At 42.1% G+C, this 12128-nt stretch overlaps 1 long non-coding RNA gene across 2 annotated transcripts in view; it reads right to left on the reverse strand.

The window, feature by feature from the left end:
* The window catches only part of LOC128111142 (uncharacterized), a 92965-nt gene that overhangs the window by 78363 nt on the left and 2474 nt on the right, over nt 1–12128 (reverse strand). For both annotated transcript variants that reach the window (XR_008218504.1, XR_008218503.1), the window contains exon 2: nt 1306–1414. This is a non-coding gene — a long non-coding RNA (uncharacterized LOC128111142). The remainder of the gene's footprint in view (nt 1–1305; nt 1415–12128) is intronic.

Genomic DNA, 12128 nt, shown 5'->3' on the forward strand with positions numbered 1-12128 from the left:
GACACAGAAGCTTCCAGTCTGGGGAAACAAGACCAGCCGAGAAGTTGGTCAGGTGAGATAGCTGTGGCTTGTTCTGTCTCTCTGATCTACCAGCATTTACCCCAATAACTGGCCTCGGGTTTGATTTTATTAATAAGACTCTCTAAGATTCATGCTACATCCATGTACTGCCACATGTTCCATGGTTTTACTGGTCTGCTGGCATGTTACTCCCCCTTGGGCAGCAGGCTGGCGTCTCTCCAGAATCCACCTTTCTCTTTCCTGTCTCTTTCCTTAGATTTCCCGCCTGCCTCTAAGCTGCCTTGCCATAGGCCAAAGCAGCTTATTAACCAATGGAAACAACATATATTTACAGCATACAGAAAGACATCCCCTGGCACAAGTAGTGTCCTCTAGACATGAGAGGGAACTTACACCCATGAAATCACAAAATTATGGTCGCACAAACAGTACTTAAACAACAACAGTGCCAGTTGACATACCAATGTGCATAGGGGAAATTTCTAGATAAAGAGCTGCAGCAATGACTACTAAGAAAGGGATAGTCAACTCTTCCCCAGAGATGAGGCACTAACTGGTTATCTAATACCAAGTGGTCAGCTCTATAAACACATACATAACATAAAACTAAATGGATTCAGCAGGTTGCATTTATGTATTTACATGCATGCAAAATACAACTCTATCTCAGGGGTAAGAAGACTAACAATGCAGGAAATCTTTCCTGTCAAGTCAGGAAATTTTGTTGACCACAAGTCAACAAAATCATCTGATATTCATAATAAACAGTTCTCACCTGAAAAAATAAATAAAGCATAATGACAGAGAAAATGTCAGACTAAAGGAAATAGGTAATTTAAAAGAACCTAAAAGATGCTTTGAACCCCCTAATATATGCAGACATGAATCAGGCTGAGGCCCCTTTTGTATAAATGCAATCCGTTCTCTACAGAAAAGGAAAGCATATGCAGAGGACCCAATTAGCAGCACAGAGATTGATATTAGAAGCCAGGGAATCACACTTTGCAAGCAAGTGTAGTTTTAAAACAAAGACTGTGTCGTGCTCAGCTGGCTTTCAATATGGACCAATGCCTCCAAATAGACTGTTGAGGGTCACTGACTCTTATGTCCCTTTGCTTTAACATGGTTGTTTTGATTGAAACCTTTTATGATATTTATCTCGTGTCAATTCTCTCACTGTGTGACAAAAATAACTTGGTTTATTTGATTTGTAAGCGTGTTAGATTTCTGTGGCTGTTACAAAATACAGGAGGAAAGCAACTTGAAAGATTGCCCTTGACTCACCTTTTCAGAGGTTTCAATCCACAGTTGCTTGGTTCTGGTGTTTTTAGGCCCATGGCAAAAGGGAATGCCATGCTGGGGAGCTGTTTACTTCATGGTGGCTAGGAACAATCTGAGAGAGAGAAGAAGCTAGTGTTCCAACACTGCCTTCAAGGGTACATCCTCAATGAATTAACTTCTTTCCATTGAGTCTCACTTCCCACAGATTCTGTCATCTCCTAGTAGTGCCATAGACTGGCAATGGAACCTTTAATATACATCATCTGAGATATTTAAGATCCAAACCATAATTTTTTGTCTGGCCCCCAAAGGATTATTTTTATTTCAGAATGCAAAATGCATTTAGTTTGTCTTCAGGAGTCTCCAAAGTCTTAACTGTTCCAATATTTTTTTTTTCATTAAAAAAAAAAATCTCTTTCCTTTTACATACCAACCCCTGTTCCCCTTCCCTTCCCTTCTCCCACTCCGCCTCCACCTCCCCCATCTAACCCCCATTCCTTCCTCGTAGGGGGTAAGGCCTCCCTCTGGTAGTCAACAGAGGCTGGCATACCAAGTTGGGGCCAGACCTAGCCCTCCCCCCCATCCCCGCATCAAGGGTGAGTAAGGCATTACACCATAGAGAACCAGCTCTAAAAAGCTAGTTCGTGTACCTGGGATACGTCCTGGTCCTATTTCCAGGGGACCCACAAACACATCAAGCCACGCAACTGTCACTCCCATTCAGAGGGCCTAGTGCGGTTCAATGAAGGCTCCCCAGCAGTCAGTCCAGAGTCCATGAGCTCCCACTAGCTTGAGTCAGCTATCTCTGTGGTTTTTCCCATCAAGATCCCGACTCCCTTGCTCCTATAATCCTCTCTCTCTTCAACTGAACTCCAGGACCTTGACCAAGTGTTTGGCTGTGGGTCTCTGCATCTGCTTCCATCAGTCACTGGATGTTCTATGATGACAATTAGAGTAGACATCAAACTGAGCGCAGGGGAAGCCTAGTTCAAGCTCCCTCTCCACCATTGTTATGAGTCTTAGCTGGGGATAACCTTGTGAGTTCCTGGGATTTTCCCTAGCTGCAGACTTCTCCCCATCCCCTTAACGGTTACCCTGATACCCAAACCACACAAAGATGCAACAAAGAAAGAGAATTACTGACCAATCTCCTTCATGAACATTGATGCAAAAATACTCAACATACTGGCAAAACCAAACCCAAGAACACATTAAAAAAAATTGTCCACCCTGACCAAGTAGGCTTCATCCCAAAGATGCAGGGATGGTTCAACATATGAAAATCTATCAATATAATTCACCACATAAACAAACTGAAAGAAAAAAAAAACACATGATCATCTTATCAGATGTTGAAAAAGCCTTTAACAAAATCCAACACCCCTTCATGATAAAGGTCTTGGAGAGATCAGGAATACAAGGAACATACCTAAACATAATAAAAGCAATATACAGCAAGCCAACAGCCAACATCAATAGAGAGAAACTCAAAGAAATTCCACTAAAATCAAGGACAAGAGAAGGCTTTCCACTCTCTCCATATCTATCCAATACAGTATTGGAAGTTCTAACTAGAGCAACAAGACAACAAAAGGAGATCAAGAAGATACAAATTGGAAAGGAAGAAGTAAAACTTTCACTATTTGCAGATGATATGATAGTATACATAAGTGACCCAAAAATTCTACCAAGGAACTCCTACAATTAATAAACACCTTCAGTAATGTGGTGGGATACAAGATTAACTAAAAAAAAAATTAGTAGCCCTCCTATATACAAATGATAAATGGGCTAAGAAAGAAATCAATGAAACAATACCCTTTACAATATCCACAAATAATATAAAATATCTTGGGATAACTTTAACCAAACAAGTGAAAGACCCATATGACAAGAACTTTACATATTTAAAGAAAGAAATTGGAGACAATATCAGAAAATGGAAAGATCTCCCATGCTCATGGATAGGTAAGATTAACATAGTAAAAATGACGATCTTACCAAAAGCAATCTACAGATTCAATGCAATCTCCATCAAAATTCCAACACAATTCTTCAAGACCTCAAAAGAACAATATTCAACTTCATATGGAAAAAACAGAAACCCCAGCATAGCCAGAACAATCCTATACAATAAAGGAACTTTTGGAGGTATCATCATCCCTGACTTCATGCTCTACTATAGAGATATAGTAATAAAAATAGCTTAGTATTGGCATAAAATCAGAAACGTGGATCAATGGAATTGAATCGAAGATCCTGATATAGATCCACTTACCTATGAACACTTAATTTTTGACAAAGCAGCAAAAACTGTACAATGGAAGAAAGAAAGCATCTTCAACATATAGTGCTGGCATGACTGGATGTCAGCATGTAAAAGAGTGCAGATTGATCCATATCAATTGCCATGCACAAAACTCAAGTCCAAGTGGATCAAATACCTCAACATGAATCCAGTTACACTGATCCTGATAGAAGTGAAAGTGGGAAGTAGCCTTGAACACATTAGCACAGGAGACTAGTTCCTGAATATAACATCAGTAGCACAGACACTGAGATCAACAATTAATAAATGTGACCTCTTGAAATTGAAAAGCTTCCGTAAGGCAAAGGACATGGTCAATAAGACAAAATGGCAGCCTACAGAATGGGAAAAAAAAATCCACATCTGACAGAGGGCTGATCTCCAAATATATAAAGAACTCAAGAAACTAGACATCAAAATAGCAAATAATTTAATTTTAAAAATGTGCTACAGAGCTAAACAGAGAATTCTCAACAGAAGAATTTCAAATGGCAGAAACACATTTAAGGAATTGTTCAATATCCTTAGTCATCAGGGAAATGCAAATCAAAGTGAGTCTGATATACCATATTACACTTGTCAGAATGGCTAAGATCAAAAACATTGATGACAACTCATGTTGAAGAGGATATGGACTAAGGGGAACACTCCTCCACTGTTGGTGGGAATGCAAACTTGTGCAGCCACTTTAGAAATTAGCATGGGGGTTTCTCAGATAATTGGGAATTAATCTACCTCAAGACCCAGCTATACCACTCTTGGGCATATACCCAAAGGATGTTCAATCATACCACAAGGCCACATGCTCAACTATGTTCATAGCAGCATTATTTGTAATAGCCAGAACCTGGAGACAACCTAGATGCCTCTCAACCTCAGAATGAATAAGGAAAATGTGGTACATTTACACAATGGAGTACTACTCAGTTGTAAAAACTAATTGATTTCATGAATTTGCAGGCAAATGGATGGAACTAGAAAAAAAAACATTCTGAGAGAGGTAACCCAGACAAAGAAAGAAAAACATGGCATGTACTCACTCATAAGTGGATATTAGGAGTAAAGTACAGGAAAACCAACCTACAATCCATAGCCCCAAAGAGGCTATAGAACAAAGAGGGCCCAAAGAGGCATGCATGATTTCCCTGGGAAGGGGAAATAGAAAAGATCTCCTGGGTAAACTGGGGGCAGGGGACGGGTGGATGTAGGGATGTGAACTTGAGAGAGGGGATTGGGTGCAGGAGGCAGTTGGAGATGGAATGTAGGGTAGAGTAGTGAAAGAGACATCTATGATGGGAGTTGGGTTGGGTGGTTAGGGAGAAACTTGACACCAGGGAAACTCCCAGGAATCCACAAGGATGACCCCAGCTAAGACTCCTATAGTGGAGAGGGTGCCTGAACTGGCCATCTACTATAATCAAATTGGTGACTACCCTAATTGTTATTAGAGATGTTCTATCCAGTAACTGATGGAAGTAGATGCAGAGATCCACAGCCAAGCACTGAGTTGAGCTCTGGTAGTCTTGCTGAAGAAAGGGAGAAGGGATTATATGACCCAGGGGGTCATGACAGGGGAACCCTTAGACACAGCTAACTTGAGCTCATGGCAGCTCATGGATTCTGGACCAACACTTATGGAGGCTCCATGGGACTGACCTAGCCCTCTGCATGCGTGTGACAGTTGTGTAGCTTGGTGCTACAAGCTGGAGGATTATGAAGTAGGGATTCAGCTATATATGGTTAAAGCTATAACTGGAAGAATCAAGGAATTCTTCCAGAGGAACCCATATCTCAAGGAGTATTTAGTGCTATTTGGCTTTTAATATATCAGCTGTTTACTGCTATGAATTTCATGTGTGCTCCCAATAGCTCCCCAAGAACTTCTAACAGTGTATTTTATCTGAAATACCTCTCAAGTATCCAAGGCCAAAACAGCAGGCAGAATAAGCATTTCAGATCAACTGTTCATCTCCTGAATTAAGGTAAACACCCTTACAGAGATACCACCAGTCTCCTAGGCCTAGGAGACAGGCAGAGGTTAGGTGCATAGCTTTGTTTCTTGTGCAAATGAAGCTCAGACCCTCCTTTCTCTCACAGCCCAAGTGGCATTCCACAGCAATTGACTCAGAACAAAAAGGCTTTTTGCATACCAGGTGCAATGAAGCTATTGAGGCAGGTTTCCTAGCTCTGAACAAAGTTATCCCACCCTGCCAGAAAATGGCCATATAGAAAAATAGAGGCAGTTTTATTTTTATGGACACAGAGCTTGCAAGTTTGTAGACTGGGTCACAGGAAGAGGAAGGGGAAAGAACAAGGATGGAGAAGAATGAAGATGAGGATGGGGACGGAAAAGAACTTAGAGTTATGAGACAATAGGAGGAGAAGGGACAGAGAGGAGCTATGTATGAGTACAGAATTGAATCTGTGTAGATAGAATCTTGTGTCAGATGAATAAAGTGAATGGACTGTAGAGCTTGGTGTACTTGGACTCATTCCCTCAGATTACCCCCACTGATCTTAGTGTCTTCCCCAGGACTCTGGGAGAAATCTCCTCAGGGCAGGCCATGAGGAAAATTTGATAGCTTGGTCTCTTTGTAAGGCTCCTAGCAGTGAGATCAGGACCTGTCCCTGGTGCTTAGCTGGCTTTTGGGAACCTGTTACCCATGCTGGATTTACTCTGCCCAGCCTTAACACAAGTGGGGAGCTAGGTCCTGCCTCAACTTGATGTGCCATGGTTTGTTCAAGCCCATGGGAGGAGTGGAAGGGGAGGGGGGTTGATGGGAAGCGGGGGAGGGAGTGGGGGCACTGGAAGGAGAGGAGCAAGGGGAAACAGGTCGGTATATAAAATAAATGAAAAAAAGTTAAATTTTAAATTTTAAAAATTTTAAAAAATTTTAAAATTTAAATTTTAAAAAAGTGTTATAAGATGAAAAAAAGAAGAGGTGGCTTAGTTCTAAATGCAGATGTATTCTGAAGCTGCTCATGAGAGCACTGCCCCACCTCTGTCTTTATAGATACTAAAGTGCCCGGCTACTCACAATACAACCAACAGCTATGAACACGGTGTAAGCATTCTGTATGTCATCAGCAGGCGACTGCATCCCAGCCTAAAAGCTGGATGTGCACCCCCCACTCTCTCTCTCTGTCTCTCTTTCTGCATGCTCTCTCTCTGCATGCTCTCTGTCTGTCTGTCTGTCTGTCTCTCTCAGTCTCTGGTCCCCCTCTCTTCTGTACTCTCTCTCCCTGTACTCTCCCATTAACACTAACCAATATAAGCAGAGTACTAAATACCACATATGGTCACTAATCTTCTCATTGCTGCTTCTTATCATGTTTCAAAACTTTTCCCGAGCTCCAGAAACCAGCTTAAATCCATCCGGACAGGCCAGATCTACCTCAGATAAGTGCCAACTCCCCTGGTCTGGGAACACTCCAAAAAAATAAAATAATGTTATTTTTCTCTAAGCTTTTTCTGTGTCACCAGCATCTTGTCAGACAAAAGGTTCCCAGTCATGGCCAGGAGGGATGCACATCCCCAGAGCAACGGATGGCAGACGGCCCATCATCCCACAACACCTGTCTACTTTGGAAGACCCCCCTTCCCTACCCCCCCCCCCCCCCGAGCCAACTGATGTCCACCAGTCAGCTGGAAGCAGTTTTTGAGAGAAACGACTCCCCTATTCATTCCTATTTACTTGCTTTTTTTTTTTTTTTATAATAAGCAAAAGTCTGGAATGTAAGCATTCTGTACGTCATCAGCAGGCGACTGCGTCCCACCCCCATGCGCTCTCGCTCTCTCTCTCTCTCTCTCTCTCTCTCTCTCTCTCTCTGTTTCTGGTGCCTCTCTGTGCCCCTCTCTTTCTTTACTCTCTGTCTCTCTCTGTCTCTCTGTCTCTCTCTGTCTCTGTCTCTCTCTCTCTGTGTCTCTCTGTTTCTGGTGCCTCTCTGTGCCCCTCTCTTTCTTTACTCTCTCTCTGTACTCTCCCTCCGTGCAGTCTCTCTGTCCCTGTCTCTGTCTCTCTGTGTGTCTCTTTGGCACTCTCTCTCTCTCTCTCTCTCTCTCTCTCTCTCTCTCTCTCTCTCTCTCCTTCTAATAAAGCTCTAAAAGGTAACCATGGCTCGTGATTCCTCCTTTCTCTTCCGCTGCCAGCCAAACCGCTGCTGCCACGGTATCACTGGGTCCTGTCGTGACTGTGACCTTTCCACACAGTAGCCACGGCCAGCCACGAGCACCACTGTCTACCCTTACACATGGCACCTGAGCCCACATGATATCCTATCCTCCCCACTGGGGAAGTTGATTCTGATTTGCTTTGTGCTTCTGTGGGCATAGAAATCAGTGCTATAGAGAAGTCAAAATCATGTTGTCAGGCTAGTTCTACAGCATCATTGCTTCTGTATGGAACATCATGCTAGCCATGAAAACTTTGTAATCTGTATCATTGAAGTATTTGTGTGCATTGCTGACAACAGTTACAACCAATGAGGCCAGCCTGGTCTACAAAGTGAGTTCTAGGAAAGGCACAAAGCTACACAGAGAAACCCTGTCTCGAAAAACCAAAAAAAAAAAAAAAAAAAAAAAAAGAAAATGAAAGAAAGTGGAATTTGATAACACTAAGGAAGTGCAAGAATTCTCTAGCAACTGACTCCAAAGCAATAGAAGTTATTTATGAACTGCCTAAAAAGCATGTTGGCAACAATCTGAAGGAAACACACAAGAGAATACTGCTGGACAGTTGAGTGAAATCAAACAAATAATTCATGATGTGAATCAGAAATTCAGCGAGGAGGAGAGGGAAGATGGTATATTAGACAGTTATAACTTTCCTGTATCTTTATGAAGATTCATCTAAACACCAGAGGCATGTGTACAGGGAGGATGGGATGGCATGGAAAGGTGGACAACTGTGAACAGTAGACAGAGGTCAGTGGCATCCAGAAACATTAAACTTTCAATCTTGAAAGAGGCTGTGGAATCCAATATTGTATACTGGGCAAAACAGTAAGGGACAGACTCTTCCTCAGTGGGGCCTTTAAGTAAAAGAGCAAAGGAAAGGCTTGGCAGGCACTGTAGGAGATCTGCAATCCCCTAAGCAAGCAGGGCCTGGAGAAGGACCTCCCTGCACTTCCTAGTTTGTTCACCTGTACTCAGATAGGCAATCATCATCTCAAAAGAGCTTTTTAGGACCTCTGGGCCGGAAAGAACAGATGCTTTTGCATTCTTTTATCTCCAATCTTTGACTATCTCCTGCTTTCTAGCAGCTAAGTAAGTAATTGCCTCAGTAATTATCTCAGTGTGGGCCCAGGAAACAGGTCAGGATTTGGATGCAGATTCTTGGGTACAAATCTGTTTTGGGACGTGTGATCCATGTTTCAAAAGGAGCCAAGGGTCTTACAGCTAGAAAACCATAGCTTGACCTTTGTGAACAAGACCATCTATGTGTGACTGCCAGTTGGGTGGTTGGGATGGCGCCCTAGTTTCATTGCTGTTGCTGTGATAAAATACCTTGACAAAAAACAACTTAGGACAGAAGAGGTTTATCTGGCTTACAATTCTAGGGATAGTCCATCACTGGGGGTGGGGAGTCACTGCAGTGACTTGAGTCACACCATATCCACAGTCACGGTCAGACTAGAATGGTCAGAAATAAACACATACACCTTAGGTTGCGTGCTCAACTAGCTCTCCTCTCTCACATAGTCTAGGACTACCAGCAAAGGGGATAGTGTCACTCACAGTGGGCTAGGTCTTTCCATATTGTGGGAGCCCACAGAGGTTTCCTAGTGAGATCTGAGCTTGCTTTACCCAGCAGGGCTGCCTAAGGGGATGGATTGACCATGTGCGTGGTTATCAGATGTTTGGAAGGGTTTGCACTTGGCTGTGCTAGCGGGGAGGTCTTTTGCTCCAACCCTTGGCATTTCTGTAAATAGCCCTTTAGAAGAGACAGAAGGGGCTGGTGGGTTTTGACCCCGGCCCTCCTGAGGCTATACTGTCTTTCTCCCCTCTATATTTCTACCTAAATATTTCTCACCTTTCCCTTCTCAAGAGTACCCTGGGGGAAAATGTGGGAGCAGGTCTCCCACACCATATCAACCAACACAACCAAGAAAATCCCTCATGGGCATGCCCACAGGACAAACCAATGTAGACACTTCCTCATTAAGACTCTATTCCCAGGTGGTTCTAAGTTGTATTAATTTGACAAATAAAAGTTGCCCTAGCACAGACGGAAACTGGCAGACTAGTGTGGCCAGGGTATCTCGATCGCTCATAACCCTATGCCTCATCCTGTCAACACAAATTGCTTTGTTTTGAATATACTCTCAAAGCCCAAGAGGCACATACCTGTATGACAGAATGCATCTTGGTAAGGCGATACCCAGTTGAGTTAAAGTCCTTGGGTTTAGCTGCCAGAACCAATCTGAGAGTGTCCCCGGCATTTATCACATTGCCAGGCCTGGATACAAAAACACGGCCGTGAATTTAGCTAGGGAGTAGTTATGGTAACATGTGTCAACTGGAAATGTAGAGCAGGGCTCATTCTGAGAGCAGCCATTTCTGGTTTGATTTATTTGGGGGGGGTGTTCAAAAAGAAAATGATTTTTTTTCGTGTCACATACCCCAGTCAAGTAAAATGTAAATGATAAAACGGGGGAAATACCAAAACAAACCCCAATCTAAAGCATATGTATACGCTATCTCTACAGGAAGGAAGAAATAACCAGTATATTTTGTTGCGGTTGCGGCTGTTTTTCATTGCTTTGTTTTATTCTGTATTTGTTTCCTCTCATCTTGTATATATATTACACTACTTTCCTGTCTTTTTATTTTCCAATCTCCCTTCCATTAATATGACTATGTATTAATAATTTTACCATTAATAATACTTACATTCCTAGCTTATGTAATCTAACTCCTCTTTTTTCTATCCTTATGGAGTATGTGTAATTGATGTTTCCATGTTTTTTTAAAATGTGTACTTAGTGTGAGACCAAAATGAGCCATCTTAGAAATAAGACCAAAATGCCTTCACCCAAAAACTAAGGCCTAAGATTTCTCCTTCTAGGAATAGGCCAATAGTTACTGAAACAAGTCAGTTCAGATTCCAGAAACCAGGAAGTGTAAAAGTACAGAGTCACAAGATAGTCCCGAGGTAATGCCTGCCCGACTATGGAATGTCCTCTCCCTGGTTTCCAGGGTAACTGACCATAAAAATGTCCCCACCTGAGGGCAGCCAATGAGAAATGGTGGCGGGCAACCACTCCCTTAGAAGTAAGATTAAGCCATGATTTCTAGAAAGCCCCTAGAAGCGAGCCAATTAGAATTGTACCCGTCATAGCACCCCTAAATGATGTAACCTTGTGATTTTTCCCTTTAAAAGCTGAGCTTGCGGACAGGCAGGCACTTCCTCCAGCCTCCATTGCGTTGGATGTATTGGACGAAGTCCCTGCCTAGGCTTGTATTGCTTTTGGATATCCAGAATTAAACCTTGCTTTTGCATTCCGGCATGCTCGTCTTTGGTGGTCTCTCTGGGGGTCACGATCTGGGTACAACACTTAGTATGTGTGTGTTTGCAAGATGTGTGTGTATAAGGGTGTGTGTGTGTGCCACAGTGTGCATGTGGAAGTCAGGGGATAACTTTATGCAGTTAATTCTCTTCTTTCACCTTTATGAGGATTATGGGAATTGAACTCAAGTCTCCACCTGCTCAGCAAAGTACTTTTGTCCTCTGAGGCATCTCAAAGGCCGTTTTTAAACTAGATTTTAAAAATTCATTTATTGTATTTTACCAAGTCATGGTACAATGTAACTAAAAATCAAAAGCAAGAGAAACTAAAGAAAACACAAAAACATTAATTTCCACTCTGATTTGCATATCTCCTCCTGTCTACTTTCTAGGGTGCTGTTTGTGCTTGTCTTCCAGGGCTTTCAGGTGCATCATTAAGTTATTAATTTGCATTATCTTGGTTTTTTTTTGATGCAGGCACTTAATGCCATAACTTTGTTTTTAGGACTGCCTTCATCATACTCCATAGGTTTCAGTATGTTGTGCTTTCATTTTTTTTCAAGCCTAAGCAATTTAAAAAATTTTCCTTCTTGATTTCTTTCTTGACCCTAATTATCATTTACCATTGTGCTGTTTAGTTCCCATGAGATTGTGTATATTCTGTAGCATCTATTGCTGTTGATGCCCAGCTGAATTCCATTGTGGTCAGACAGAATGCAGGTTATGTTGTCAATTTTCCTTGTTTGGTGTCCTAGTATGTGGTCAGTTTTTGTAGAAAGTCCCATGGGCTTCTGAGAAGGATGTGTATTATTTAGTGTTTTGTGTAATGTTCTGTAGATATCCATTTGATTAATGATATCGCTGAACTCCAGATTTTCTGTTTAGTTTTTTTTTTTCCAAGATGACCTGTCTATTGGTGAAGTGGGATATTGAAATTACCCATGATTGCTGTGTTGAAGTAAATCTGTGGTTTTAGATTTCAGCATGCTTCTTTCATGAAACTGGGTACC

The sequence above is a fragment of the Peromyscus californicus genome, unplaced genomic scaffold, assembly GCF_007827085.1.
Source record: "Peromyscus californicus insignis strain IS unplaced genomic scaffold, ASM782708v3 Scaffold_15__1_contigs__length_86483966, whole genome shotgun sequence".
Classification (NCBI taxonomy): domain Eukaryota; kingdom Metazoa; phylum Chordata; class Mammalia; order Rodentia; family Cricetidae; genus Peromyscus; species Peromyscus californicus.